The sequence below is a fragment of the Grampus griseus genome (genome assembly GCF_964374135.1).
Source record: "Grampus griseus genome assembly, chromosome: 6".
Classification (NCBI taxonomy): Eukaryota; Metazoa; Chordata; class Mammalia; order Artiodactyla; family Delphinidae; genus Grampus; species Grampus griseus.
In genome coordinates, this window is record NC_139000.1 from 50,314,223 (window position 1) to 50,340,764 (window position 26,542).

At 42.8% G+C, this 26,542-nt stretch overlaps 1 protein-coding gene across 2 annotated transcripts in view; it reads right to left on the reverse strand.

The window, feature by feature from the left end:
- The window catches only part of PIP5K1B (phosphatidylinositol-4-phosphate 5-kinase type 1 beta), a 323,269-nt gene extending 297,170 nt beyond the window's left edge, over positions 1-26,099 (reverse strand). For both annotated transcript variants that reach the window (XM_082656617.1, XM_082656616.1), the window contains exon 1: positions 26,033-26,099. The gene's annotated coding sequence lies outside the window, so the exon portion shown is untranslated. The remainder of the gene's footprint in view (positions 1-26,032) is intronic.
- Between the last annotated feature and the right edge of the window lie 443 nt (positions 26,100-26,542).

Here is a 26,542-nt window from a genome sequence, read left to right on the forward strand (position 1 = left end):
TGGTCAGGGAAGTAAGATCCCGCATGCCACAGGGCGCAGCCAAAAATTTTTTTTAAATTAAAAATAAAAAAGACAGAGGAAGGGGCCATGAGTCACAGTGTACAGGTGCCTCTCGAAGCTGGAAAAGGCAAGATATTCTCCCCTAGAGCCTCCAGAAGGAACACAGCCCTGCCGACACCTCAATTTCAGGAATTCTAGCCCCTAATCATGGCCCGGATTGTAACTCAAAGTATAACAAATACGAGTCCATAGTGATATAAATAAATGATTGAATAAATAAACAAATGGAGAACAGACAAATCTCTCACGCAGAAAAATTCCACATAATTTTTATAGGGACACCTCCTTAAAAGAAGAGAAACGTTAACTCCCCACTCTTTAAGTGTGGGCTGCAAATAGTGACTTCCTTCCAAACAGTAATTCTCAAAATTGTCAAGATCATCAAAAACAAGAAAAATCTGAGAAACGGTCACAACCAATAGGAGCCTAGAGAGACGTGACAACTAGATGTAATGTGCTGTCCCAGACGAGATGAACAAAAAAACAGCAGGGAAAAACAGTAAATCTGAATAAAGTATGGACGTCAGTTAATAATTATGTATCAGCATTGGTTCATGAATTGGGACAAACGTACCATACTCATGAAAGACAATGACAGGCAAAACTCTGTGTGAAGTATACAAGAATCCTCTATACTATCTTCTGGAGAGTTCTCTACATCTCAAAATGTGCTAAAAATAATTTCAAGAGATCATAATCACTGTCTTCAAAGGCTCCTCCATCTTCCACCTCATAAAGTGATTCTGCCTTAGCGGTTAATGTTAAGTCTAATATAACAACTTCCTTTGTTTTATTCTGAGACATGACCCAAAAAAGGTCACAAGGTATTCGATTTTTTTTAGCCCAATTATCCAGCCCGCAGAGGCTGAGATAGCCATCTCCTACTGCCTCTTCCAGTTTTGCAGTTTGTGTCAACAACGTATCCTCAGCGTTAGTCTCCATCTGTCTGGTTAGCAGAATGTCCCCACAACAGTCAAACTGATGCTTTGGTTTTTTTCCTTTTAACTTCACCAAACGCTCTGCAGAATGGCTCCTCCATCAGACTGTAGGTTTACAGATAAGCGTGTTCCTCCCTCTTTATCAATCCTGTTTCTCCTCTTCTCTTCCATGGATGGGAGAGACAAGCCCATTCCTGTGAGTCTCAGGACCACTTGGGCAGGAAGCCCTGGGGGCAAACATCAACCCCCATGTTAAAGAAAAGAAGTATGGGGGAAAGGAGTAGGACCTGCCGTATCGGGTCCACTTGGCACATTCTGGACCACCTGCCTGCTAACACCAGTCCTCACTGGCTAAAAGTCCTTAACCAAGCAGTAGAGACATGCTGGGTGCAGCTTTGAGCCTTTGTTCTTGTTGTCCTTCCCTCCCACGCAGGCCATTTCCCTATTCTCTTGTTTCTTCCAGCTTCATTAATCTTGTGTGCCTCCCACACAGGAGTGATCTTCCCCTTCTCTGAACTCTCCTAAACCCCACCTTACTCACTTTGCATTCTTAGCACTACTGGTTTCATGAGCATTCTCTCCTCAACTACACTGCAAGCTCCTCACTGGGGAGAACTCCTCTATCTACTTTTCTGTATACGCTTTGTGCACTGATCATTCAAATTGCCCAGTAAACATCAGCAAATATTTGAAAGCTTGCCACTGAGTGTTTAATCTGCCAACAATGAGGTAGGCACATAATTACCTCCACTTTAGAGCTGCAAATGCTGAGGAATAAAGGAGCTGAGTGACTTCACTAGGGTTACATGCAAGTTGCAGAGCCTGAATATGAACCCAAATTCAAGCTCTTAATCACCTCAGTACATCCACTGCCTCCTAATACACACTTACTAGTTAACTGATCTTTTACAGAGTCTAGGTATTTTAGTAAGTGGTGATCCCAGAAGGAAAATTTAAAATCTTGGTCTGATGGCCAAAAAGCACATGAAAAGAGGCTCAGCATCACTAATTATTAGAGAAATGCAAATCAAAACTACAATGAGGGGCTTCCCTGGTGGCGCGGTGGTTGAGAGTCCGCCTGCCAATGCAGGGGATGCGGGTTCGTGCCCTGGTCTGGGAGGATCCCACGTGCCGCGGAGCGGCTGGGCCCGTGAGCCATGGCTGCTGAGCCTGCGCGTCCGGAGCCTGTGCCCCGCAACGGGAGAGGCCACAACAGTGAGAGGCCCGCGTAACGCAAAAAAAAAAAAAAAAAAAAAAAAACTACAATGAGGTATCACCTCACACCCGTTAGAATGGCGATCATCAGAAAACCTACAAACAATAAATGTTGGAGAGGGTGTGGAGAAAAGGGAACACTCTTGCACTGTCGGTGGGAATGTAAATTGATATAGACACTATGGAGAACAGTATGGAGGTACCTTAAAAAACTAAAAATAGAACTACCATACGACCTACCAATCCCACTACTGGGCATATACCCAGAGAGAACCATAATTCAAAAAGACACATGCACCACAATGTTCATTGCAGCGCTATTTACAATAGCCAGAAGATGGAAGCAACCTAAATGTCCATCAATAGAGGAATGGATAAAGAAGATGTGGTACATATATACACTGGAATATTACTCAGCCATAAAAAAGAATAAAATAATGCCATTTGCAGCAACATGATGGACCTAGAAATTGTCATACTTAGTGAAGTTGCACACAGAAAGACAAATATGATATCATTTATATGTGGAATTTTAAAAAAATGGTACAAATGAACTTATTTACAAAAGAGCAGTAGAGTCACAGATTTAGAAAACAAACTTATAGTTACCGGGGGATAAGGAGGGGGAGGGTAAATCAGGAGGTTGGGACTGACATATACCCATTATTGTATATAAAATAGATAACTAGGGCTTCCCTGGTGGCGCAGTGTTTAAGAATCTGCCTGCCAGTGCACGGGACAGGGGTTCAAGCCCTCGTCCGGAAAGATACCACATGACGCGGAGCAACTAAGCCCCTGCGCCACAACTACTGAGCCTGCACTCTAGAGCCCGCGAGTCACAACTACTGAGCCCACGTGCCACAAGTACTGAAGCCCACGCGCCTAGAGCCCATGCTCCGCAACAAGAGAAGCCACCACAATGAGAAGCCCGCTCACTGCAACGAAGAGTAGCCTCCACTCGCCGCAACTAGAGAAAGCCCGCGCGCAGCAATGAAGATCAAATGCAGCCAAAAATAAAATGACTAAAAAAAAAAAAACTGATAAGAACCTGCTGTATAGCACAGGGAATTCTACTCAATACTCTGTAATGGCCTATATGGGAAAAGAATCTTAAAAAGAAAAAAACAGTGGATATATGTATAACTGGTTCACTCTGCTGTACAACTCAAACTATACAACACTGTAAATCAACTATACTCCGATAAGAATTTTTTAAAAAAACCAAAAAAACCCTTGGTCTGTGGACCTCAAATGGACTGAGAATATTTTTATTCAATTGTCCCTCCCCCCAAAATACCTAAAAATCACAGAGTTTGTTTATAGCACAGACAATAGGACTCATGGGAGACAGTACTGTAAAACAAGTCTTTAGGAAATAGTGTGTTATATGTGCAATTATTTGCGCAAATGTCTCTCCATGGATTTATTTTAGTAATTCCATTGTATATAGCCTGACTTTGTGCATCACCAAAATCCTTATTTGCATTTTGACTGAAAAATAAATCATTTTCAGGGGCTGCCTGGGGCTGAATGGGAAAGGGTGAATTGGCTGCAAAAGGGGTACCAGATAACTTTTGGGGTGACAGAAATGTTCTAAAACTGGATGGTAATGATGGTTGCACCACTGTATAAATTTACTAAAAGTCTTCCGAATACATACTTAAAATAGGTGAAATTTTGGCATATAAAGTCTACCTCAATAAAGCTGTATCATAAACCAATTCTTTAGCAAGCACTGTGGCTAGCCATCATTCTTCACACATGAACCAGTCGGAGGGCTGATGGACACAGAATGAACCAACAGAGGAAAACAAAATATGCAAGTCTGGACAGTTGGGACTGCAGTGCCAGGCTGGCTCATACACTTGGAGGAAACTGGGCAGAGGCAAGGCACCCTGCTAGAGGAGCAACCAGCACCATCCCATATGGGCACGGACAACACAGCGAGGTCCTCTTCAGCCATCTGCTTCTCATTTCCCCCTGGCAACTTTGTGGTTGGATGATCAGCTTCTTAGAAGAGTTCTAAAAATAAGTTTACCACCAATTCAATTACACAAGTACATGAGTATTTACAGTCACCTTGTAGCCCATGGCTAAATTAAACCACTGTCCTTTCTACGAGAGGAAGACGGTGCTGAATGCCTCAGCAGGTGCAAAGCGTCAAAACTGGTATAAGGCTCCAATGTTTTCATCATCATCATCACTAGCAGCACCACCAGATGATGAGCTTTTAAAGGATGCCTGGGGCTTCCCTGGTGGCGCAGTGGTTGAGTCTGCCTGCCGATGCAGGGGACACGGATTCGTGCCCCAGTCCGGGAAGATCCCACATGCGCTGGGCCCGTGAGCCATGGCCGCTGGGCCTGTGCGTCTGGAGCCTGTGCTCCACAACGGGAGAGGCCCCAACAGTGAGAGGCCCGCGTACCGCAAAAAAAAAAAAAAAAAAAAAAAAAGAATCACCAGGCTTTGCCTAAGGGACAGGCAGACCTCTCTGCTCTGCCCAGTTCCTGCCATCACTCTCATGCCAGCTGCTACTGAACTCTAAGCCTCACAGAAAGCTTTGCCCAGGGAAAAACACTGTCCTTCCTCCATCTCTTAGACGTGTTAATTACTCATCTTTCGGGCCCCACCAGCTTCTGTTTACCAGACCCACATGTCTGGTTTAGCTATCAGATTTGGGACCAGTGCCTCCTCTAATGATGTCCCTTTGCAAACAGTACATAGCTATAGTTCTGAGTTTCCAAAAAAAATCTGAATGAAGACTAAAACATACCGTAGCTGATTCCTAAACAGACGAAAGGGAAAATGCTAGCAGAGGATTAAGTTAGAAATGGTGAGGAAATGAATTTCCTTTGAATCCCAAATACGCCAAAACCCAAACGAGTAGAGTTTCGGATACTCCTTGAACAGCCCTATTAAGCAAAAGTTATCCATGTAATTCATTCTGTCAGCAAGACTTTGGGATAAAGGGAATTGCTTTGGACAAGTTTTATTTAAAAAATAAACAAGAGATCTTTCTGCCTTCAGGGAACTTTCAATTCAGCAGGGAAGACAAGACACCCCTGCAAATAACTGAAAATACACACTGAAAGGCGGTAAGTCCCGTCAGAGAAGTACAAATAAAATGCTTATCTCCTCCACCTCCCTATTTACTCCAGTGTCACAAAGGTTTCAGGAGCTTCACGAAGAATTCTACCTTGGGACTAGTTGACAGCAGCCCCTGGAAGAGGAAGAGGAGTAGAATGAGCTCCCTTCCCAGCCTCCTCTCATCCACATAACAAAAAGGAGTGCAATTTGCTTAATACGAAATACTGCCTGAAATACAGTGAAAAACAGGCAATTCTGAAAAGCAAAGAGCATAATTCTAGCATTATGTGTGACTCTCTCAGAGTAATTTCATAGCTGTGTTCGCCCTCAGCACCAGCCTATCTTCAAACCTGAAGAGAAACAGCATCACACGCTACAAACTCCAAGGCTTAATTTGGAAACTGGAGGCTGGTTTTTACCCTAGCTCAAGCCACATTCAGCACTTTCGCCACTCTTCTTGGACCTCTCACTGTTGTAGCCTCTCCCGCTGCGGAGCACAGGCTCCGGACGCGCAGGCTCAGCGGCCATGGCTCACGGGACCAGCCTCTCCGCGGCATGTGGGATCTTCCCGGACCGGGGCACGAACCCGTGTCCCCTGCATCGGCAGGCGGACTCTCAACCACTGCGCCACCAGGGAAGCCCCTACCACTCTTCTTTTAATTGCATTATCTTCCCCTAATTAAGGGTATCTGCCTGGCTCCCCTATCTATTGTAAATTCCTTGAGGGCAAGGACCACTCATCCGTTTTTGCTATTGCCTCCTTACCCCACTCCCTCGCTCTAAATGCTACCCCTTTTGTCCTCAGCACCTTACAAAAAGCTTTGCACATAAAAAATGAAAGGAACTCACATTTACTTCGTTCCTACTACCCGCATTCCTTTAATTCTCTCAAGAACACACTGAAGTGGGCACCATTAGGCTCATTTTAGAGGCTGTTCTTTGCTAGGAAGACAAAGAGATTGAATTATCTCAGACCCTGTCCACTGTACACAATGCGATGTCAGGTTCCCCTCTCCTCACTTTCCCCTGCAAAACATACACATCTTATCCAGACATCGGGAGCATCAGGAATCATATTGGTCAACAGATATTCATACACTGTTGTCACACTGAAATACTACAACTTTCAGACATCAAGAGTTCTAGAACAAGCCTCTAAGATTCTAAAGCGGCACTCGAACATGACCCATGATCCTTGAACTAAACTATCACACATATTAAAAAGGATCCATAGGGGGCTTCCCTGGTGGCACAGTGGTTAAGAGTCTGCCTGCCAATGCAAGGGACATGGGTTCGAGCCCTGGCCCGGGAAGATCCCACATGCCATGGAGCAAACTAAGCCCGTGAGCCACAACTACTGAGCCTGAGCTCTAGAGCCTGCAAGCCACAACTACTGAGCCCACGTGCCACAATTACTGAAGCCTGAGCTCTAGAGCCTGCAAGCCACAACTACTGAGCCCACGTGCCACAATTACTGAAGCCTGAGCTCTAGAGCCTGCAAGCCACAACTACTGAGCCCACGTGCCACAACTACTGAAGCCTGCACGCCTAGAGCCCGTGCTCTGCGACCAGAGAAGTCACGACAATGAGAAGCCCACACACTGCAACGAAGAGCAGCCCCCGCGCACTGCAACTAGAGAAAGCCCACACACAGCAACGAAGACCCAACACAGCCAAAAATAAAATAAAATAATTTTAAAAAGAAAAGGATCCATAGGCTTAAGAGTGACAGCCTTAAGAGTGATGACTATGAAGGTCATATCTATTTACTTGTTAATGATTGAAGGGTAAGTAAAGGAGGACCAGGTTTCAACTACGACTGCAAGGAAAGTGCCTTAGTCGGGCACCAAAAATAACAGTCACTATCAGGTTTAAGAGGCTCTACTTGCCTGGGCACCAAGTACTTCCCTCCACTCGCACAGCTCTGGCCATTTGTACAGTTCCTCAAACAGGCCAAAGGAGCTCTGCTTCAGAGCTTTGCACTTACTATTCCTTCTACCTGGAATGCTTTTCCCAGTATAATTAACAGATATTGAATAGTTCACTTCTCTCCTTCATTTAGATTTATGTTTGTGTTGGACTGAAAGTTTGTATCCCCCCCCAAAATTCCCATGCTGAAATTCTAACTCCCAATATTCTATTAGGACGTAGGGCCTAATTGGGTAATTGGTAATTGGGTCAAGAGGGTGGAGTCCTCATAAATGTGATTAGTGCCCTTATCAGAAGAGACATGAGAGAGCTTGCTTCCCCTCTCTCTCTCTCTGCTCTCCCCCATATGAGGATACCACGAGAAGAAGGCCATTTGCAAACCTGGAAGCAGGCACTCACCAGACACATCTGTTGGGACCTTCACACATGTTTGCTATTTAAGCTACCCAACCTGTGGTGTATTTGCTAAAGCAGCCTGAGCTAAGACAATGTTCAAGTATAGTCCCCTCAGAGAGGTTTTCCTTGACCTTGCTTTCTAAAATAACATTCCTCCACCACCCCTACCATCAGTCTACTCCTTATCCTGCTTTATTTTTTCTCTACAGCATCTTATGTTAAATTCTACACGTATTTTTTGTAAATGTAAATTCTACATCTTCATCATTGGCCTCCCCCACTAAAATGGGATAATCCTAGTACCTAAAACCATGTCAATAGACACTCAAGTATCTGTTAAATTATTAGTGAACTTAAGTCAACTACCTCTTTAGGAGACAGCTTCAAAGAACGAGTCATCATCTTAGAATCAGTGAGCATGCACTGTATGTACTGTGGGGTGTGACACCCCTCGTCCTACCATGAGACATCACATAGTATCATAGCTAAAAGAGACGGTTCTGGAGCTGGACCACCTGGCTTTGAAACCTGGCTGTGTGGCCTCGAATTACATACGTATATCTCTGCTCCATGGCTTCCTCACTTATAAAATGATGACAATGATACCGACCTCACAGGTTGCTGTGAATATTAAACAAGTTAATGAATGTCTACTGTTTAAAAAATACCTAGAATGTAGTAAGTGCCCAAATAAGTGTTAGGTACATATCAGCAATGTACCTAACACTTATTTGGGCCATTTTAGGGCCCCTCCTTCCTTTATACAGCTTTCTAAACATAGACTATTTCCCCAGTATTTCTTATTTTATAATTTCCCCAGACTATTTCCCCAGTATTTCTTATTTTATAATATTCAGCTCTCACCCTCTACCTGTTTTATTTCATGTTGCTTTTTATCTTTATGATCTAATGACCAATATACCAATGATTTATTTTTATCAAAGAAATGCATGTACGAGGTAATATATCAAATGATATAAAGGACCTCGTGAGAGTCACCATTTCTTGATTTTCCTATTCCTGCCATTAGTTCCATTCTCCCAAGACAACCATTCTTAAAATTTTCTATTTTGGTCTCAGTTATCTCCATAACTCTTGATAACATGCTTAAATCTCTTGTTCTTGACTCATATCAGGGACTTTGCTCATACTGCCCTGGTTTCCATCCAAAGTTTAATATATATCATTGTTTTAATTCCTCTGTTCATTACCTTTGCGATTTTACGTATTCAGGTCTTCATGTGTGTTTCCGCCAACTTTTTTTAAGTAAAACTGTCTTTATTCACAGACAACATGATTGTCCATGTAAAAAATTCTATGCATACTACAAAAAAGAAGTTACCAGAATGAATACATGAGTTTAACACCTCACCAAATATAAGGATGGCAAATAAACACATGAGAAAATGCTCAACACCATTAGCCCTTAGAGAAGTACAATTTAAAGCCACAATGAGCTACCCCTATACACCTATCTGAATATCTAAAATAAAAGACTAATCATACCAAGTGTTGATGAAGATGTGGAGCAACTGGAACTCTCATATGCCACCAGTGGGAATGCAAGATGGCACAACTCCAGAATTCCACCAACTTTTTTTTTTTAATTTTATTTATTTTTGGCTGCATTGGGTCTTCGTTGCTGCACGCAAGCTTTCTCTAGTTGCGGCGAGGAGGGGCTACTCTTCATTGTGGTGGATGGGAAATATTTATTTATTTATTTAGGCTGTTGTGGCATGAGGACTTCTTAGCTGTGGCATGCATGTGGGATCTAGTTCCCCGACCAGGGATCGAACCCAGGCCCCCTTAATTGGGAGCCCAGAGTCTTAACCACTGGACCACCAGAGAAGTCCCCCCACCAACTTTTAACAACTATATGTTACTCCCCATTTTAGGAGGTGAGAATATTAGCACATTTAACCCTTTTCTCTGTTTCCACATTCCACCTTCTGTCAGCTATACTTTTACTCTGCTGAGGTTGCTACAATTTGCAATCTAGCCTACCAACATAACCAAGTCCACCATACTTAGTCCATAGTCGACTCTAAGGGCAGAAAACTGAGAAAAAGCACCTGTGTGATTATGATTATGCCAGTATGCTCACAGCCAGGCTAAGGAAGGAATTAAGATTTTGGTCTCTTACTGTGGATCCCATGTCATGACTACAGATCCAATGTTATTACCCCTATGCCAATGATGTTAAACTCTTTGAGTTCCCCTCACTTTTGATCAGGTATTACCTACATCAGTGACTCCAGTCAAACCTCTCTGCCATGTGATACAGGTCATTGAACTATAAATATTTATATTATTAATTGAAGCTTTTATTAGCATTTGAGGAATGTCCAATTAACCTCAAGCAGCCTTAAGGATTCCACAGGTATTAAAAATGCCTCCTGAATGACCTCTAGGAGCTTCTCCTACTCCATCTAAATAGGCACTAACTGAAACACTGACCATCTTTGTATATGAGGCACAGCATTAGGGGTGATAATGACCACCACATACCATTCAATCTAAACTGAATAAGCAATGAACTTGTTTAATACATTGAGCATGATGTCCTACTTTGGACTCTAGCATATGAATTATTTGCTGCCCACCAACATTCTTTTTTTAAAAAATTTGAAATATGGTTAATTTAGATTTTATTGGTTTCAGGTGTGCAGTACAGTGATTCAATATTTTTATATATTATACTCCATTTAAAGTTATTACAAAATAATGGCTATACTTCCCTGAGCTGTACAGTATATCCTTGTTCCTCATCTATATAATACAGAGTAGTATGTATATCTTAATCCCATGTCTCTATCTTGCCCCTCTCTCCCTCTCCCCACTTGTAATTACTAGCTTGTTTTCTATATCTGTGAGTCTATTTCATTATATACAATTGTTTTATTTTTTAGATTCTACATATAAGAGATAACATAGTATCTGTTTTTCTCTGTCTTACTTCATTAAGCAGAATACTCTCTAGGTTTATCCACTGTGTTGCTAATGGCAGAAGTTCATTCATTTTATGGTTAAACGATATTCCACCACACACACACACACACACACACACACACACACACACACACACACACACACACACACACACCTTTATCCATTCATTTGTTGATGGACACTTGGGTTGCTTCCATGTCTTGGCTATTGCAAATAATGCTGCTCAATGAACACTGAGGTGCATGTATCTCTTCAAAATAATATTTCGGTTTTTTCCAGAAGTACACCAAGGAGTGGAATTGCTGGATCATATGGTAGTTCAATTTTAAGTTTTTTGAGGAACCTCCATACTGTTCTCCATAGTGGCTGCACCAGTTTACATTCCCAACAACAGTGCATGAGGGTTCCCTTTTCTCCACATCCTCGCCAACAGTTGCTATTTACTTTTTGATAATAGCTATTCTGACAGATGTGAAGTGATACCTCATACAGTTTTGATTTGCATTTCACTGATGATTAGAGATGCTGAGCATTTTTTCATGTGCCTGTTGGCCATCTGTATGTCTTCTTTGGAAAAATGTCTATTCAGGTCTTCTGTCCATTTTTAACCAGGTTGTTTGTTTTTTGATATATTTTGGATATTAACCCCTTCTCATACATTTCATCTGCAAACATTTTCTCCCATTCAGTAGATTGTCTTTTCGTGTTGGTGGTGGTGTCCTTTGTTGTGCAAAAACTTTTAAGTTTAATCAGGTCCCATTTGTTTATTTTGGCTTTTATTTCTTTTGCCGTATGAGACCGATCCAAAAAAAATATTGCTATAATTTATGTCCAAAGAGTGTTCTGCCTATTTTCTTTTCTAGGATTTTTATGTTTTCAGGTCTTACATTTAGGTAATCCGTTTATTTTTGTATACGGTGTGAGGAAATGTTCTAATCTCATTCTTTCACATGTAGCTGTCCAGTTTTCCCAGTACCACTTACTGAACTCTTTTCTCCCTTGCATATTCTTACATCCTTTGTCATAGATTACTCGACCGGCATTCTTTTTCTTTAAAAAGTAAACATGAGTTTTGCTTTCTTCAACAAACCTCCACATCCAAGATCCATCCCTTTTTAAAGATCAGAGTATGTTGCTCTTCTCATCTATGCTGAGCGTGTGTTTAAATTCTGGAACTCTGATCAGACAGACTTTAGCAAAGAGTCCCACTTTCACCCTTGGCCTCTGGGGATTGGGGAGGAGACTTCTTTTATGGGAAACCCATCACAGTAGATGCTGCCACCTTTGCTTCAAATTTCCTTATCCATGGGCTATAAAGGTGGTTGTCTGGAGCCTGACCTCCTTTCATAATTCTTATGAAATAAATTCTCTAATGTAATGTGCATGATGCTTTTTTTCTAAGAACCTCAAAGGCCATCATTCCATTTGGCCTCACAACATACCTTTGAACTAGGCCAGGAGCCAGTGTACAGATTCTCATTCCACAGATGAGAACAAAAAGGTACAAGAGAGGTCAAGCCACTTGACCATAGGTCACCACAGTACCAGGAGAGGGGCAGGATAAGCCAGAATCCCTGCTTCTACGGACAGATCTCTCACTGCACCCAGATTCAGCCTGTGCAAATGTATGTGAAGTGTTATTTTAAAACACAGGAAGTACAACCCAGTGAAACCTGGAGATAAACTCTGCTTGCAATAAGCAATGGCAGTTGTAGGGGAGCTGCCAAAAGATATATTCTCTTCCTCTGAAAGTTTCAAATAGTGAGAATGATAAATGACAAGACCTCTGCACTGGTTTTATGGACTTTTTTGCTAATTAAGTTTCTTGTTTGTTTGTTTAGTGAGAAACAGAAACTTCTAGCCACAAACTTATTGTAAGCAGGCACCTCCAATTTAGTTCAAGGGACCTCAACTGCTCTAAATCCTTAGAGAACTTGGAGTTGTTCACCTTTTTCCTTATTTCTCTACAGAAGAATGAAAATAAGCAAAAAGGTGTAGGAGCAGCTAGTGTGAAGGAGACACTGGAGCTGTCAGGCTGGGTGGGAAACATGAAGTAAGAGAAGATGTGGTCCCTGCTGTCAGGACTCGAGCCTGCGTGGAGAGCTAAGTGGAGAACAAACGAAAAGTCAGCCTTGAGGGAAAGTTCCAAGAGAGTGGTAAGAGCAAGAATGCCAGAGGGAGTGTGTGCCCGAGAAATCACTCTTGGGCACGTGTGGGGATCAGAGAAGTGGGATCCATGTGGTGTCATGAAACCCTGATGCCACTCCCCTCAACGGAGAAGAAAACGGAAGAAGATTCACTAAGAGAAAAATGTAATGAGCCAAGGTATAAAGAAATGAAATCGCAAAGGAAGATCAGGGGATGATGGTGGTTCTCAGACATGTTCTCTTCTTGGTCTACAAACCCTTCCAGAAGCCTCGTCTAATCCCATGGCTTTAATCACTGGCAAGAGATCATAACGCTGTCTCCATCCCAGGCCTCTCTCCTCGCCTCCACACTCGTATACCTTGAAGTCCTGCAGGCATCTTGGTCTCATCCACGCCGATGGCTTGAATCGCTGCCCAAAGACCCATGACCATAACACAGCCAGTGTGTCCATCGTGGGCCTCTCTCCTTACAGCCACACTCCACCCAGATACCCCACAAGGATCTGAAATGCGTGTTCAAAACTGAACTCATTACAGCCCTCCCACCTCTGCCACCACATACATGCTGCCTCTTCTCCATACTCTCTCTGTTGATCATCATTCTCCAATCTCTCCAGCTAGTCAAGCCAAAGCCAGAGAATTATCATCATCTACCTCTCTCATTCCCTCAAAATCCACATGCAAGTGGTAACAAGTCTTATCGATTCTTCCTCCTAAATCTCTAATTTGCTCACTCTTCCCCATCCCCTCCATAACTGAATTCAGGTTCTCATCATCTCTCTTGTAATGACATCATCTCCTCTAACTAGTCTCCCTGTCTCCAGTCTCATTCCCACCTCATTCACCTCCCAAACTGGAGGCCATGCCGCTGATCTAACCTAAGGCATGAGCTCATCACTCGTCTGTGAAAATCTTCTAGTTGTTGCCTCTCTGCCTATAGAAGAAAAGTTCAAACTCCTTAGCCCATCTGACAAGCTGCCCGTGGTCTGGAGCCAACATACCACTCCAGCCCTATTTCCTCCCACCCACACCTACCCTACTCATTATCAGATATAGCTCCAAACATACCACGAACCTTTATGACTTCATTTCTTCCTGTGTGTTGGGCTTGGTACAGAGTAAGAGTTTAAGAAATGGTAGTTGCTGTCACTACTACAAGGATGACAATGACACCAACGACAATGACGACGTTAGAGAACTAGGGCCAAACTGTGGATGCTCTTATGGACCAAACCAAGGTACTTAGATTTGGGGCATAACAAAGCATCTAAGGATTTGGGGGCATGGAGGTGATGAAGTTATAATCTCTGGTAGCAAGTATTATAACTGACTAAAGGGGGAGAGACAGGGAGGTACAGGGGCCGTTTGGGAAGCTGCTACAATAGTCCAGGTAAGAAGCATTTAATATAGGAAATACACGTGAAAATGGAAGAGAACTTTTCAAAAACTTCCTCTGGACTTGGTAGCTGCCCAGAAACAAAGATGAGCAAGATAAAAAGATTGCTGAAATTTCAAAAGTAGGTTAAAAAAAAAAAAAGAGGGTATCTTTGATGAAAATCTAGAATTTGGGGAAGGAGACAAATTCAGGTTTTTGAAAGGCACAAGCTCAGATTTCATAATATAGGGACTTTTGACAGAGGCAAGAGTTGGGCTCACAAGAGCAGATAAGCAGCTAAGAGAGAGTGAGGCATGAATTATTAAATGGTTCTAAATGTAACAGACCAAAAAGCAAGAGATAGAAAAAAGACTAAAATTTGGCCACAAACAAGGCCACTCATTGGGAAAGGAGCTTGAAGCAGCGGGAAGGCTAGAAGCTTGACTGTTAACATTTTACAAAGGAAGAGGGACCTAGGAAGTTGAAGAAAAGACAGTTGTGGCTTAAGAAAATCATTCATTCAATAAACTTTAATTGAGAGCCATCTGCGCTGGCCACTTTTCTAGGTGTTGGGCATACAGGAGCCAACAGAACACAGTCCCTCCCCTTGTGGAAGTTCACTTTCCAGTACAAGAGGCAGACAATGAAGAAAACAATAAAAATGGATTGTCAGGGAGTGCTGGCGACTGTCTCTAAAGCTACTAGGGCTTGTGGAGGATACTTTAGGCTCTAAAATGCTGCCAGGAGTCTTCTGACATATGTGGAAAGTGACTGTTCCTTACAGATAGTTTGCACAAAATGAAATGATGCATCATGTTTACATTATAAATTGCCACGTAGGAGAGGAATTTTCTGAGAAACTGCAAAACTAAATAGTGAAGCCCAACTCCATACAAATCTTAAAAGCTGCATTTCCATTCGATCTTTTATAAACAAATATAAGCAAAGGCATGTTTCTCTCTTAATCCTTAGCATGGGAGACTGATTTCTCATTTTCCATAAATCTTCACCACTCTGCCTAAACTACATGGGAAAACACTGAAGGGCATCATTTCAATAGAGCTTGCCAAAGCAATGATGCTACTGTTTGTTTCCATATGATGAATTCATAAGTCTAAGAACACTCTGGCTCACATCACTTCTTAAAAACAGTTAAAATTTTCATATGCACCTTATTTGCTTTATTGTAGGTATTAAAGTTAGTTTTCCAATAGAAGATAGACATCAGAAGTCCTATACAATAGAAGTTTCTATGCAATTTCTCCAGTGGGACATGAAATAACCTTTGGTGATTTATATCCTCCAAGGGCATAAAATATTAAAAGTGAAACTCTCACCAAAACACCCATAAATTACCACTGTTTAAATTAAATGATAAAAGTCTATGAAAGTGTGCTTTAGACCATAATATAGTAAACACAAATATTTTATACAAATAAAAAAGAAACCATGAATATCTCAGCCTAAAAAGGTAGCACTTTATTTACCTGAACAGCCCAAAAACAAGACATAAGAAAAACATGCTCTTTATTGGCCGATGACCTAAGTAAATGAGAAAGAACTAAAGCTTGCTTCCTTGAGATCCTCCCTCGAAAACCGCTTTTTTCTTTCTTAAAATAAATTTCAAGTCAATGCATAAGATGAGTCTATTTCGGAAACACAATTCAGACAATACGGGTGTTATCTGGCTCCCAAGATCACAACAGATTCTCCGTAGCAAATGAGTGAGTGAAGGGTTATCACTGCTGAAAGCCACAGAAATAGCATCAAAAAACAACAAAAAAAATCAAGGCAGGTAAGATTTTCAAAAACAGCAAAGCGGGGCCGTTTGGTACAGGTGCAAAGAGCCTTGTATCGTGAATGAGTCTGAAAGCTATCACTTTATTACAACATTAGAGACACACTCTGTGCTGTATAATCTTTTAAACAATCAGGGAAGGTTGTAGCAACTTTGGGGAAATTTTCTATACAAAAATTGGCTATAATAAATTTTGATTCTTAAATAAGCAAACCCTCAGCAATCAGGAAATTTATTCTAGAAGTAAAACAGCCTGCCCCAAAGTTCTGAGTACCTAAGAATTCCCTGTTTTAAGCTTCTTTCATTTTGTGCTTGAACAGCCAGTTAAAATTGGCAGGCTTGATGTCTCAATGAAATTCAGGCAGAAAAAAACCACACTGTCAAACTGTTCTTGACATAGTTTTTAAGTAAGGTCTTTCTTTCTTAAAGTACTATTTAGATTCTTGCTAAAATAAATTATTAGGAACTTTAGGGTGAACAGTAGATGAAAAAATGTAGCCCTGCCCCAGTTTAAAGGTCATAGTTCATCACTGTAGATTATTTATCCTACGCAATTGACAAGGTGGCTTTATGAGTTACTTTCCCCCAACACCAAGTTCTATCAGATGCCTACTTTCCCAATTTCACAATGCTTTTTGACAGAAATTAGAGACGCAAGAGGGAGGACATATGGGGATATATGTATATTTATAGCTGATTCACTTTGTTATAAAGCAAAAACTAACACACCATTGTAAAGCAATTATACTCCAATAAAGATGTTATAAAAAAAAAAAAAAACTTGCAGAGGGAGCCTTATGGAGTTGTTAACTCACAACCCTCCCTGAACACACAGGGATGGACAGAGCACCGGATGAGAAGTCACACTCAGTTCCTCAATGAATGCACACCTCTGGCCTGAGCTTCTGTACAGGCAGCACTGGAAGGCACAATAGGATAGATCTGTTTTCCAAATTGCACGTCTCAGCCCATCAGTGGGGAGTAAAATCAATTTGGTGAATCATGATCAGTGTTTGGTAGAGTTTGGAGGTGGGATGGAACTTATCAGAAAATACTAGAGGACATTTCACGCAGTATAGCTAAGTATCGCTCCATGAAAGCTTTATTTTTAATATATTTATTATTTATATCTTTATGTCTGTACTGGGTCTCAACATAGAATGTGCTTCCTAAAGGGCACTGAGTTGGCCATAAAGGGTTGTGTAATGGACTGAATGTGTTTCAAATTCATATTTTGAAATCCTAACCCCCAGTGTGATGGTATTAGAAGATGGGGCCTTTGGGAGGTAACAGAGCTATGAAGGTGGGGTCCTTACGAATGGGATTAGTGTCCTTATAAAAGGGACCCCAGAGAGCTCTCTTGCCCTCTTTCCACTGTACGACAACACAAAGAGAAGTCAGCAGTCTGCAACCTCGAAGAGGGTTCTCACCAGAACCTGACCATGCTGGCACCCTGATCTCAGATTTCCAGCCTCCAGAACTGTGAGAAATAAATTTCTGTTGTTTGCAAGCCACCCAGTCTATGTTACTTTGTTTCAGCAGCCGGAACTGACTCAGACAGCTTGGTACTTCTCAATTATTTACAGTCAAGGGACACCGAGTAGCTGAAAAAGCCACGTGCAAAGATTAAATGCGAGCTTAGCTTAGGCTAATTTCTTTTAACTAGTTTCTGTAGGATCCTACAATCCTGCCTCGGATTCATCCTAAAAATACCTAGAACATCCAAGATAATGCTTTTGGCCTCCAACTAACTCCTTACTCAACAACTGCTTTTCTCTTATCTAAATAGCAGTCTCTGGTTCCTGTTAGAATAAGAGTGCACCTCGGGATTCCAGACCACTCTAAAATCTTGGTATTCGGTGTGGCTTGGGTGGTCCCTAGGATCACACTGAAGTCTTCATCCTGTGGCTTTAAGAGCAGCCGACTATAGTTATGACCGTGGCCTGACCACATTCCAGGGAGCAAAAGCATCAGAGTAGGATGCTGTTTAGAAGAGCAAGTCCTCAGACCTGTGCACGAGTTCAGGGACCAAGATGTGTCTGCTTCCTGGAGGGCCTGGCTGGATGTGAGAGGTAAGGATCCAGCCAGCCAAGTCTAGGGTCCTCTCCAGCCATTTCAATTGCTCTGGCTGCAGTATGGACGATGGATTAGAGGATTAGAGGAGAGCCAGGGTGGACTCAGGAGCCCAGGGAGGCGATGGCTAGAATCCAGCGGAGAGATGAGAAGCTGGACAGCAGAAACAATGAGAAGCAGGCGGATGGGGGAGCTATTAAGCAAGCAAAATCTATAGAAATGGGTGATGGGTTAGATGTGGTGGATGACAAGGACGGGGTAAGGATGGCTCCCAAGTTTCTGCCTTGTGCGAGGTAGTGGCTAGTTGTGCCCATCACAGAGCTAAGCATCCGTGCAAGAGGATGAGGTATGAAGAGAAAAAAATCAGGATTCTGGTCTTGGACATGAAAAACTTGAGGTGCCTTTGAGATATCCAGGTGCAATGTCAATTATGTCATCTAGAGCTCACAGAGAGGCCTAGGTTGGAGATACAAATTTTAGATTCACTTGTGTCCTCCTTTTTTAAACTCTTGTACCAGAACTACATTTCGAGGCACAACTGCATGAAGCAGAGAAAAGAATGTGGGCTTTAAAATCAGAAAAGCCAGAGACGGAACCTTGCCTTAGTGGCTCTGGGCCCATGAGCGCGTACCTGCCTGATTAGGTTTCCATTTCCTCCTCTATCAGCAAGGATGCTGCAGCCCGCTGTCAGGAGCATGGTGGAGATGAAAGAAACAGCACTTGAGAGTGCCTGGAACACAGCAAGTTCTCAGCACAGTGGAGCCAGAGCCATGTTTGTACTTTTTTGTATACCCCATGGCACCTGGTACTGTCCTGGCCAAGGGGTCCATCAGTATCTAGTATGTTGAACTGACCTGAAATATTCAGAATTGTCAGTAAGCCACTGTTTCCTAGACAACCACTAGCTCCCGAAATCATTCCTCCACCTGGGGTCCTACTGAAGCAACACCCAAACATAAGCTATGCATGGAGCATGTCTTACCCCTCTTCAGCCACATCTCCCAGCCTTGGGAGTAACCATCACTTGGCAGGGCCAATGACTAACCAGAGCGGTTTTGTACTGTCTGAAGTCCTAGATACCCAATCCAGTCATATGAAATTGTTTTCTTGTGATCCACAAGGATGTGAGAAAAGCAAAGACTGGCTTTACTTCTCCTCTGGTATTTCTAGTGGAGCAGGCAGATGGTACCCTCTCCACAGGTCCTGAAATTCACTTGGGAATACCAAGCACTTCAGGAGGCATAGATTTTGAGCAATGGATTTAACATTTCCTGCCAATGTTGAGTGTACATCAGAATCACCTGTTGCCAGATTGCTAAACCCCATCCCCAGAGTTTCTGATTCAGCTGGCCTGGGGAACAGTACGAGAATTTGCATTTCTAACAAGTTTCTAACAAGTTCAAGATGATGATGGTCAAGGGGCCACACCTGAGAACCACTGTCCTGGCTTCTTCCCTGAGACCGGGCTATTGATGTTTCTAACATTTAAAGAAAAACCAGCTGAGCTTGGGAAGTTTTTACCTGGAGTGTCACAGGATGTTGTCTTGTATACTATCACTAAGGTGTCTTAATTAGGAATTACATATGTCTGGGATTTAGGTACTTTCAGACCTTATTTTAATAGGTTTGGAACATTTTGTCTTACGCTTTGTAATTCCTACTTATCTGTTCTCTGTTATTCATTTTTCAGTAAATAAAATGTGAGAACTCTTTAAATAGAGATACTACTTCATACGCATGCCAGAACCTATTCACCTAAACAAGCACTGTTTCCTTCTTCTGGAGGACCTAGTTGTCCTTCTCATGGACCTGCCATAGCCAGCCTTTAAGAACTGTCTTCACAGCTCAACCTGCTTGGCTTGAGTGACCTCAATGGTGGCTCAATTCATCTTGACAGGATGGATGGGACCTAGTCATTCATTCATTTACATGTTTACTGGGCACCTACTATGCGTCAAGCACTTTCTTGAAAAACAGTGTTAACGAACCATGACCTCTGCCCTCAAGGAGCGTATAAATTGAGTGTGAATTTGAGTAGAGGTGATAAAAAAATAAACAAGTAAAATACATAAATGTGTAAGTGTCCACTGTGATAGGTGAAGAAAACATATGAAGAAGGTCCCCTTTAGGTTAGATGATCAGAGGAAGCCCCTAAGGGAGGTGATGTTTAAACTGATTAACTTAGAGAAGCTTAAAGTCCACTCTCCTGTCTGTGTACCCTGAGCTAAATTCACTCTTAAGCCACCCTGGGAGCTTTAAAAATATGTTTATCTGATACTTATAAAAATTAAAGAGAATAATACATTTCATACTTGGATTATTATTTCTGTTAAGGAAGAGAAAAAAAATCATTCCTAGGCATATTGGTTACAAAAAGTTGGAGGTCCGGTGAATAAATACCATTTATGATGTAAAAGGAAGGACCACTATAAACTATTGAAACTAGTGTTTATCAGCCTGCCTGACATTTCTAAAATGGTCTGGAAAATAATAACATCAGAATAATTATAAAACATTCCAAGGTTTTGAAGAGTGATATCATGTAAATTCATAAATTGTTCAGTACACATTCATTAAATCCCCACCATTTCCCATGCAAAGTGCTAAGTTCCAAGAATACAAAGATAAAACATGATGCCTAACCTTTCCCACTGACAAATATTAGCTAAACACCTATCATGCACTTACCGCTTCCTCAAGCTGGTCATAGTTTTGCTTCTTTTTATTGCTACTGTTTTGTTTCCTTACTTTATCAACAAACGTCACGACCAAATGATCAAGAGATGATTATGATGGGCAAAATCCTGGATAAACCCTGGAGAAACAATAAGGTCCTACTGTACAGCACAGGGAACTATACTGACTATCCTCTAATAAACCATAATGGAAAAGAATTTTTAAAAGAATATATATGTATAACTGCTGCATAGCAGAAATTAACACAACATTGTAAATCAACTATACTTAAGCAAAAACAAGAAAACCCACTACCCAATAAGTAGAATCGATTGCATTTCTTGTGCCAGTCTATGAAGCAAAGAAACACATTTTTATGGCTAACTATAACTTCCTCCTAAACCCCTTGCTCAGCATTACTGGATGGCAAAGTCTTAGATATCACCTTTCTCCTACAAAATAGAGGAATAGTCTACAGTCCTGTGTCTCTAGTCCTGGGATTTTAGTTCCAACACCAGGTAATTATACTTTCTAGGCCTCCAGTGCTTGCAAGCCCAACCCTTGCCTGAAGAACCTCTACTGAAAGACACACAAGCCCATTTTTAGTGGGAGCAATACTGCACACACAATGCTGTATAGTTCAATACAATACTCAATTTTATAACTGACTTTCTAAAACTCTTAGAGAAACAGGTCTCAAGAACTTGCTCACCCATTATGTCAACTCCCACAGACATACTGCACACCTATTTTTAATTCATCCCATAAACAACACAGAAGACTTTCTACAAGAAGAATACACACTTCATGGAGTTGTCCTTTTAAACAGGGGTTTAACTTAAAATGATAATAACAAGGACTGCCAGTTGACTAGACATGTAACAACATCTCAATTACTATGTTTCAAATCTTCCCAAGAGTAACCTAATTTGGGTAGGATTCCTGTGTTTTCCTGTATCATCTCCTTATACACCTCTGCTGAAGTTCGTATGCAATTGAGAATGGAATACACAAAATCAAGCCTGGTTTCCCTGCCCTCATCTTTTATACTGAAAGGGAACCTGACTGAATAAAATGCTTCATCAATGGCAGCCAATCTTGACTACACAGTACTTCAAAAATGTCATGAAGAGATTAAGTTTACCATTTATTTTAAAAAAGAAAAATACTAAATAAAACAAAAGGCTAGGTTTCCTCCCTCCCCGATTTCCCTGGCATTTAGAAGAACTGCCATAGATAAGTTCACAAATGAACAGCTGAGCTGCATAATGTACAGTTCTAACTGCGCAGCTTCTAAAAACAAAATAAAAGGACTCCTTCCAACCCCAGTTAATGTACTTGATATAAAGAGAACATGTTTCTGCAACAAATACATTTCAGGCTTGACGCTTTACAGAGTAACTAATGAAGGCTCCAGCCACAGGAAAAAAATGATTTTTCCAGGATATTAAATCTTTTGACTCACCATTTAAAAGAAGTACAAGTAAAATGAAAATGGAAATTAAATGTATACATATTTATGACTTTACCAATGTATGACAAGGCCACCTTTGGCTTCTGGCTTTAATAACCAGGAAGAGAAGCCTGGAAAACCACCATACATTTGTACTTCTATTCAAATAGTTCTCTCTGCCCAAGCACCGGTTGGAGCAAAGTATTAATTCTGAGTTCAGGGACATATATAAGCCAAGAGAATCACGGTGAATGGATGAAAATGGACATTGTCTCCTTAATTATCTGCTTGGACAAGAAGGTATAAAAATATAAATACTAAACAATGTTAAAATGTGACAACTCGGGCTTCCCTGGTGGTGCAGCGGTTGAGAGTCCGCCTGCCGATGCAGGGGACGCGGGTTCGTGCCCCGGTCCGAGAAGATCCCACATGCCATGGAGCAGCTGGGCCCGTGAGCCATAGCCGCTGAGCCTGCGCGTCCGGAGCCTGTGCTCCGCAACGGGAGAGGCCCGCGTACCGCAAAAAAAAAAAAAAAAAAAGTGACAACTCATTAATTACTAGTAAACAGAAAATTTCTGTTAACCTCTATGATTTCTAGAAGTCAAAAATGCACTTTCACCATAGAACCCCTAGCAAAACCTTGAGTAAGAACCTTCTTAAGAATTCCACATTAGCCCTGGTCGCTAAACATCTGTTCGACCATGAACAAGTCAATTCACCTCTCCAAGCCTCAGCTGTCTTACCCATAAAAGGTGCGAGTTTCTGAACTAGCTAATATTTTAATTCTCTATCAGAAAGAAATCTACCTCAATCCCCAATGGCTGAATCTGTTAATAATATTTAAGACCCATTCTAATTATTTGTCATCATACTCCTAAAGGTAAAAACACTACTTTTGTGCGTATAGGACGAAGGGGTGGAAAGAGAAGAGGATTCTTAAAGGGAACAGAAACTAGGTTGGTTTTGTTAATTAGGTTCCCCCTCTGAAACCACGAGCCAGTATTAGCACCTGCTGAAATTTACCCAAATATAAGAGTGGTTGGTTTCTTCATCTCAAGATATACTCTTTCAGAAAATGGCACAAGTCAATTTCTAGGAATATATATTTCAGCCAGTTACACATTACTAACAACTAAAGGGGCAGGGGGAGGCAAGCAAAAGAGCATGACATAGATGATGTGAGTCTACTGTCGACCCGGAGAAATAAAAACTCTTCTTTATATGATGTATTCAGGTAGGAGAGACACAATGGGCACCTGCACCTGCCAGCTTCAGGAGGCATACCTCGTGTAGGTAAATTACCTTACGGGTCAGCAGATGCTGGGAATTTGCATGATAAGATGCTTTCTATGTTTTACAGCATGTGTTTTCCTTATGAGTGATTTCATTCCCTCCTTCACTCAGCAACTCTTCATTAAATACTTACTATATGCAAACCCCAAAGCCAAATAAATAAATAAATAAATAAATAAACAAAGGTATGAGTCGACTGTCTGGAATATTCAGGTGAATCTTGACATTTATTTTAGAGTAGTTCAGCCCCTGAGAATATTTCCAAATCAAAAAATAATACTAAACAATACAGATGCTAAGCTAAAGTGCACTTGGAATTTTCTTTCCCTTCATTAAGTGGTATGCGATGACGAGGAACGGGGAGTAAATTAGAATACAGGTGGAATAGGTTATTAGCTAAATCCCTTAGTTAATACAGGGTGAAAATTTCTCTTTCCCCTAGAGAAAAATGATACCACTGGATTACAAATATATTGATAAGCATTATAGAATGCTAAAACTAGAAGGAGAAAAATAATACAAACCTCTTGTTTTATATGTGGGAGACCTGAGGCTCAAAGGTGGTAGAATTTGGTCCAGGTTATACAGCCAAATATAGTGCCAGAACTAGAACCCAGGTCACCAGCAGGCATGCTTAACAGTCTCTGGTGTATTGCATGTACTGTATCCCTTGATGTGTCCTCATTGCTATCACAAGCGGAACAACGGCATAATCCACAAAGCAAAGGACGAGACATCAGAAGCTCTGAGTTCTAGTCCCGTAAGCTACTAGATTAGACATGATACTATACAAAACTCTAATCACTTGTCTAAACCTCAGTTTTCTCATCCGTTGAAATGTGAACAGTAATTCACAGTAAGACAGTACAGACCACAATAAATGCAAAAGTCTGGCCATTGTAAAAACCTTATACAAGTACAGAACTAACACTGCGTGATGATAGTGGTGGTGGTGGTGGTGATTTCACCACCTGAAATGGTGGTGAAACCAGGCTTCAACTCTAATTCCAGCCACTTGTTACCTTGATAAGTCATTGAACTTGTGCGCCTCACATTCCTCCTGTGAATATGTGGTTAATAATCTTTGCCCTGCCTCCCTCAGAAATGGACAGAATTAAATGCTTTTCAGAGTACTAAAAAACAATTACAAATAGCAAGGCATTGATGCAAACGTAAGGTATTATTACCAAATCCCTCTAGTCTTAATTTGGACAAAAATGTAACATGGTTTTATTATTCATTTTTTAACAGTTTTCCTCCTCAACTAAGACATCATTGTGCATTCAGTCTCAGACTTACCAGCTTTCTCATCAGTCTTCCTAAGTCTCCAAAGAACGCACCATTTCCCTCAGCTCAGAGATGTTTACTGCTTACTCAACTTCCCACTGGCATGGACTTGACTAAGAAAGGTTTTTTTTCTAGGGCCTCCTTTCGACTGGAAACGCTCTGACAAAAGCTTCCACGAACACTATTCTACTTCATCACGTTAGAGGGGTAATGAATCCAACCCTTTGGCTTTTCTCCACTCCTAACCACTGCAGAACACTTCAGCCTTTACATAGAATGAGACAGAAGTCTGGGTGGACGCTTTTCACGGGAGGGGCAACAAGGGTTACCCAAACCCACGCTCAGTAGTATTGATGAGGAGACTGCTGCTAACACATTCTGAGGCCCAACCGGTCCCTCAAGAGTCATTCACCTTAGGACCTAGGGCCTCTGGCAGGCTGAGAATGTCATAGAAAAATAGTAAGGGCGGGGGCCGGTATTTTGGGTCTGCAATACGCTGCCTTTAACAAGGCATCAGAGTAACTAGCATTTCCTTGCTGAGAACCCTGATTTCAGTTGATCAGAAGAAAGAATTCATCAGCCTATCCAAACAACTTCTCTGGAACAGGTTTCTATCCAACCACGCTGGGCACCAGAGACAAGTGAGCCGGGGGTGGGGGGTTGGTAAGAACTGACAACAGGCTCATCTGCATAGATGAACGATAAGCAGACATTTGTTGTCTGCTGTTTTGGTGACTCCTGGCACCGGTGTGGCAAATCAAACCCCGGCATTCTCCCTCTCCGGTGCCCCACACTCCCACCCCCCTCCCCAGCTGCTGAAGCTTCACGTTGACGGGGCTAGGGGAGAGAAGCAGGGGAAATGCAGAAGTCGGTTGCTGCATTTAGGCTGGAACCATACCGCACCTGTTCAACCCGGCTCCGGCGCCAAAAATGACCAAACACTGACTCGCAAGCCCCTCTTGAGATCCCAGGGGCGCCTAACAAGTTCTCCGCTGTTTAATACCGGGGAAGGGTGGTGGGAGATCTCTCTTTCTGCAGCCAAACTCAGCTGGCTCCCATTGAAGGGGAGGGGGCTCCTGCTTAAGTGAACCCAGAGTGACCCCCGAGTGTCACTGCGGCTCCGGGGATCCGGGTGGTAAGCGGGTGGGTGCCCGCGGGGAGCGCGCAGCCGTGGCCCGGGGGGAATGAAGGTCCCGCTTCGGTAGCCACGCGCAACCCCTACACCCTACCTCCAGCACAAGGCGGACAAAGTGAAAGCGTCGAGAGACCTCCAGGATTCATCCGAGACTCAGAGCCCCCAAGCTCGAGCCCAGAAAGAGGGTCGCGGGAGGAGGGGCCGGGGACGCGCAGGAAACTTACCTCACCCGGACAGCATTCGGGCGCCTCCGGTGTCGAGACCAGTTGCGCCACAGTCTGCAAGTTATCGGGACGTTGTCGCTTCCCCCGGGCGAAAGGAGAGCAGTGCAGGCGAGGGGCGGGAGGGGCGGGAGGGGCGGAGGGTTGGCGGGGCGGGGCCCGGGCCGGGGCGCAGCTCGAGGAGCGGGCAGGTGCCGGGGCCCGAGCCGCGGGGCCAAACTCGCCCCCGACGCGCCTCGGCGGGGGCGCGCGGCTGCGAGTGTGCAATGCGCGCGCGCCGCGGCGGGTGTGTGTCCCCGCTTTCCCCTTCCTTCCCCGCCGGTCCTCCGGCCAGACTGAGCCGCGAGCGGCCGCCAAAGCCCCAGCCGCTCCGAGCGGCTCCGCAGCCGGGCGCGCTCTGGCCGCGGCGCGTTCGGGGTCGGGGGCTGGGGGCCGGGGTCCGAGGAGCAGGGCGCCCCCGGGCTCGGGCGCGAGTCCCGGTGCAGAGAGCGAGGCGCGGAGACCGAGCGGGCT